The following is a 6,179-nucleotide window of genomic DNA, read 5'->3' as shown; positions in this document are numbered from 1 at the left end:
AAAAATTTCATTACTTATCCTATTTAAAACAAGTAGTTCCTTTTTAAAAGTAGATTCAAATAATCTCCCTTTTTATCTTATCATATCCAAATTTTCTTTTTTTTTCTGAGTGGATCCAAAAATCTACGATTTATCTTATCATTTCTACATCTTCCCTTTTTTCAGAGTAGATTCAGGGATCTACCCTTTTCTATATCTTTGTTTTTCTTTTTCTTTTCTTTAAACAAGAACCCTGTATCTAATCTCCTTTGCTTAGCATTTTTTAACCATTAACAATTAACAACTTGTAAGCAATCATAATAAACAATAACAATTATCCAAAAGCCATTGAATAACCAAAAAATATGGGTGTCGTTTTCTTAAAATTACTTCCTGCTTTCTGGGGGTGAAGACATCTTTAGGGGATCCTGAAAAGAAAATTTTTGGGTCCTGGGAGAGGTAGCTGTATCATTTGTTGTCCAGTCTCTGCATAATGGGAAAGTGCAGGGCTTATCTCAAGTCCTTGCTCCAGTTGTTTGTGAATCTGAATCATCTCAGCCAGCCAACTTGAAATTGTCCTGAGCAGTTTGTAGTCCAAAGCTGATCTTTCTGTTGTGTTAATCAGCTTAATGGTTTTTCCATAGTCCATGTAGAATCATCATTGTGGGGTCCCATCATCCTTTTGAAGATTTCAAAGTTGCTGTTAGGCGTGGTCATGGTTCCCTTTAGGTGTGTGTGTGTGTGTGTGTGTGTGTGTGTGTGTGTGTGTGTGTGTGTGTGTGTGCCTCCTCTATGGTTTGGAGCAATCACAGTCTGATAAATGTCTGTCTCTCAGAACCATGAATGTTCTTCCCTAGAAGAGAAAATCTTCACAACAATTTCTCCCCACTATTTGTCTTGCCAAACTTTTCCAAACTGGCCTTTGCCGATGCTTTCTTGTAACATGATGGTCCTGGCAATTCTTCTCTGAACAAGCAGCAGTAAACCCTTCGTCCCAGGTAGCAGCATCATTGCAGTCACCAACATGATGAGAAGCAGCTTGTAGCTCAGAGCAGAAGCCACCACATCCATGGTAACACCGCCACCACTTGTGTCTCAGCCCCAGCTGAAGATTCTCCTTTAGCAAGCCTCCTAGGCTGGCCTCAAACTCGGGATCCTTCTGCCTCTGCCTCCTTCAGTAAATCCAACCAAGTGTGCTACCACAACCAGCAATGTGTAGCTCGGATCTGAGCTGGGGCCCACAAGGCCACAGGCAAGTAGCTTTTTCTCAAATCCGTACCATGAATATTGGGAACCAGATGTAGCAAAAGGTCTTATTAATAAAAACAAACCTGTAGCCAGGTATTGGGGTGAATGCTGAAAGACCAGAGAAACAGAACAAGCCACAGCCAACCTCACATGTAGAAGAATGAAACTGGGCTTATAACTATTACCATTCACAAAAATCAGCTAAAAATGGACCAGAGACCTCAATGTGAAACTTGAAACCCTGAAGCTGCTAGAAGAAAACATAGGCAGAACCCTGCAAGATTTAGGTGTGGAAAGGACTTTCTGAATAGGATTCCATTCATTCAGGAAGTAAGGCCAACAACTGACAAATGGAACCTGATAATTCTAAGAGGCTTCTGTATAGCTGAGGAAACAATCAACCTAGTGAAAAGGAAGCCCACTGAGTGGGAGAGAATCTTTGCAAGATAGATATCTGATAAAGATTAATATCCAGAATCTATAAAGAACTCAAGAAACCAGGAGTCAAAAAAAAAAAAGAACCAATAAACTGGAAGAAATAAAAATGGCTAGGATTGTGTCCAGTTTCCTTAGCAATTATAGAAGGTCCAGCCTCTGATGAACTGAACCTCAAACAGCATTACAAAAGCATATTTATTGATTGTTACACAGTTGTTTTTGGGGGTAAAGTATTTCTTCATACCAAGGTCTTATCTAATGTATATGTCTCTCTAAAGGAAAAAATCACATGCCCACATGACTTTAGTCCTTTATTGTGTGTATCATTTGCAGTACACAATAATTCAAAAGCCTCAGGTGTGCCAGAGGTGTCTTGTGACCAAAGTCATGTAAAGTCTGTAATGCCTCTTCAGAAAAACAATTCTATAAATCATGGAAAACATTCACTATTTTCTACAATGATTCTTCAAGGTCAAAGTACTTCTAGAAAACAACTATTCACTCTAATGTTTTCCCTGGATACAGTGAAAACTATAATGTTTACCCTAGTTACAGTGAAAACTAAATTCCTACAACAAAAGGAGAATTTTCACTTACTGTTGGTAGGATTGCAAACTGGTGTAGCTGCAGCCACTATGGAAATCAGTATGGAGAATTCTCTAAAAGCTAAAAGTAGATCTACCATATGGCCCAGTTATACCATTCCTTGGCACATACCCAAAGGATTTAGACATCCTACTTCACAGACACTTGTTCAGACATGTTCATTGCAGATCCATTCACAGTAGATAGGAAATAGAAGCAATCTAAATGTTCATCAATTGATAAATGAATGAGGTAACCCAGACTCAGAAAGACAAATGTTGAATGTTGTGTTTTATTTGTGGGTCCCAGCTCTGGATCCTTAGATTTGATTATATAACCTGGAATAACAGCAGAAGCCAGGAAAGTAGAGGCTATGGAGGAATGAAGAGCTTTAGAGAGAGGAATAGTAGGATACAGGTGCTATAAAGGAGAAGGAAAACGTGGGGATGATAACAACTGTGGAAGGGGAGGGAGGATAATACAGAAGAAGAAGGAAGAAGGAGAGCTAAATAACCCTAAGAATGTTGGGGAAAGTCATAGGGAAACATTGCTCTATAAGCTTACTTAAAAATGCATTTAATATAATAATATAATAAATATAATATGTGTATATGGTTTAAATAAAATTAAGCCACATGGGGTGATAATGTTCCCCCTAGGAGCCATAGACTAACAAATACCCCAGTACCAAATAAGGGAAACATCCTTTCAAGTTATTGGTCTGGGAATCTACGAGACCCACACAACAATATAAGCCATTGCTAATGCCCTTGGTTGCCTTCCAGAAGTTGAAGGTTAAAACCTTATTGCTGAAGACACCATACACTTCAGACACAGGACGGAGAAATCAAGCTGATACTGACCTGAAACCCCTCCTCCCCAAGCTAGCTCTCATTGTATAAGAAGGTCCTATGCAAATTGCCAAGGGAGAAAATTAATCAGTAGTTCTACCAGCTGTTAAGCCTGAAAACCGCAATGACTAGTCCAACAAGATATCCTAATGGTGTGATATTGACATGTATACCTTGGAAATAATCAACGGCTGTCGAATTGGATTTAAGGCCTGCTCAGTACAAGAGTACTATAAACCTACTCAACTACCAATGGCTGGAGAAATCACAGGCCCTGGAGGAGAAATTATTACTACCACTTTCCTAAATCATATGTCCACAAATAAGGGTTAAAAAGCAATTTTTCATCCTCCTTTTCTTCTTCCTTCTCTTCTTTTTCTCCTCCTCCTCCTCTTCCTTCTTCAGCAGACAGAGATCCATAGCTGATCAAAATGCAGAGACTAGGTGACCGTGGGTGCATAGCCTCAATTAGTACATCAACAACACAATTCCCACACTTAAGACTCAGGGAACATATTAGAAGAGAGGGGCAGAAAGACTGTAAGAACAGAGGACCAGAATACTTGCTGCAAGACAGTGAGTTCTAGACATGACAGGGATATGATATCCAAGAAATCTCAACAATGTGGGTGCCTAAACAAGACCTGCATAATGACATACCAGAGGACATGCCAATGAGAAGGAAGGAAATTTCATATGGCCCTGCTACTCAGTGTCTACTGAGGGAGGGAGAATAATCTTTTTCCAGAGCAAGGCCCCTAATAGGTTGCCCAATCCTAAATGGTCAGCCCTAAATACATGTAAATATGAACCACATTAAATGGACTCAGTAAGTTATATATGTTTATATAAAATACAATAACAACCATACAAGGAGAGGCCATACATTCAAGAGAGAGTGGGGAGAAGGAAAGAGTTGGGAGGGGAAAAAGGAGGGGTGGAAAAATAGCAAAAATAAAAATACATGATAAAGTTATTTGAGATTTGTACAATTTGGGAAGCCTTGGTGCTGTGGGATGGTCTGTATGTCAAATTACTCTGATTGGTCAATAAATAAAACACTGATTGGCCAGTGGCTAGGCAGAAAGTACAGGCAGGACTAACAGAGAGGAGAAAAGAAAGAACAGGGAGGCAGAGGGAGTCACTGCCAGCCGCTGCCAGGACAAGCAGCATGTGAAGATGCCGGTAAGCCACGAGCCACATGGCAAGGTATAGATTTATGGAAATGAATTAATTTAAGCTATAAGAACAGTTAGCAAGAAGCCTGCCACAGCCATACAGTTTGTAAGCAATATAAGTCTCTGTGTTTACTTGGTTGGGTCTGAGCGACTGTAGGACTGGCGGGTGACAGAGATTTGTCCTGACTGTGGGCAAGGCAGGATAACTCTAGCTACACCTTGGTATTTAGTTTATATATGATTTTGATAACTAAAAACAAAACAATGAAAATTAAAACTTTCTCTACCACTAAAAAAAATTTAAAATGAGTATTTTTTTTTTTTTGATTTTTCGAGACAGGGTTTCTCTGTGTAGCTTTGCGCCTTTCCTGGGACTCACTTGGTAGCCCAGGCTGGCCTTGAACTCACAGAGATCCGCCTGCCTCTGCCTCCCGAGTGCTGGGATTAAAGGCGTGCGCCACCACCGCCCAGCTAAAATGAGTATTAGCTGGGCATAGTGGTATATAGCATCTTATCCCAGAAACTAGGGAGAGACAGGAGAATTCTAAGAAGGCCATCTTGGATCATAAAGTTCAAAACCAACATAGACCACAAAGCAAGACACTTTCTCAAAAAAAAAATGTGATTTTATTTTCAGATTAAAAAAAACCTGTTTATCACCAACATGACTACATTAAATGCACATCTAAAAGAGTTCTTTCAATGAAGAGATATGATTCTAATACAAAAGAATGGTTAATAAAGAATTTGTAAATGTGTAGCTGAATCTAAATAAAACTACTATTATTAATATTAACACTTACAGTTTTAATTTGCAGGGGCTAAACTAGGAGGCATCAGATCATACTATGAAGCACTAAAATATGTGTCAGAAGTGTGCCCTGGTGCTGTGGGATGGTCTGTATGTCAAGTTGCTCTGATTGGTCAATAAATAAAACACTGATTGGTCAGTGGCCAGGCAGGAAGTATAGGCAGGGCTAATAGAGAGGAGAGAACAGGAAGGTGGAAGGAGACCCTGCCAGCCGCCACCATGACAAGCAGCATGTGAAGACGCCGGTAAGCCATGAGCCATGTGGCAAGGTGTAGATTTATGGAAATGGATTAATTTAAGATGTAAGAACAGTTAGCAAGAAGCCTGCCACAGCCATACAGTTTGTAAGCAATGTAAGCGTCTGTGTGTTTATTTTATAAGTGGGCTGTCAGACTGTCGGGGCTTGGTGGGACCTAGAGAGAAGCTCTCCAGCTACACCCTGGAGTAAGTATTCTAAGATCTTTGTATTACTTGGAAGGGAAATTAATATATTACCTTTCTTTATTTTGTAGTCAGACTTTTTTGTCAGAACTTTTGGGGGGGGGTAGGACACTGCCAGATCCCCAGTAATGACAAGGAGATTTTTTTATTAATTATTAAAGCTTGGCCTTTAACTTAGGCTTGTTCCCAACCTGCTCTTATAACTTAAATTAACCTGTTTCTATTAATCTATGTTTTGCCATGTGTCTTTCTACCTGTCCTCCATTCTGTATGTCCAATTTCCTCCATGTCTCCCTGGTAAAATCCCCTGTGCCAGATTCTAACCCAGAGTTCCTATCTCTTCCTGGAAGTCACACCTAACCTCTCCTGCCTAGCTATTGGCCATTCAGCTCTTTATTAAACCAATCAGAATAAAACAGTAACACATTTTCACACAGTGTGATCAAATATTCCACAACATTTTTATAGTATTTCAAAAGCAAATTTTAAAGAAATTATCCAAACAAAAATTACAAGAAGTTTTGTATAATTTAACTTTGCTAAAATACATGCTGCATAGAAAATTATTTTAATAGAGAAAAACAGGATAATTACTGAAACAAAATAGAGTACATAATCTCCAAAATATTGAATTGAATAGCCTCAAGA

Source organism: Peromyscus leucopus, chromosome X, assembly GCF_004664715.2.
Source record: "Peromyscus leucopus breed LL Stock chromosome X, UCI_PerLeu_2.1, whole genome shotgun sequence".
In the NCBI taxonomy this organism is placed as follows: domain Eukaryota; kingdom Metazoa; phylum Chordata; class Mammalia; order Rodentia; family Cricetidae; genus Peromyscus; species Peromyscus leucopus.
Note: the sequence above shows the minus strand (reverse complement) of the source record.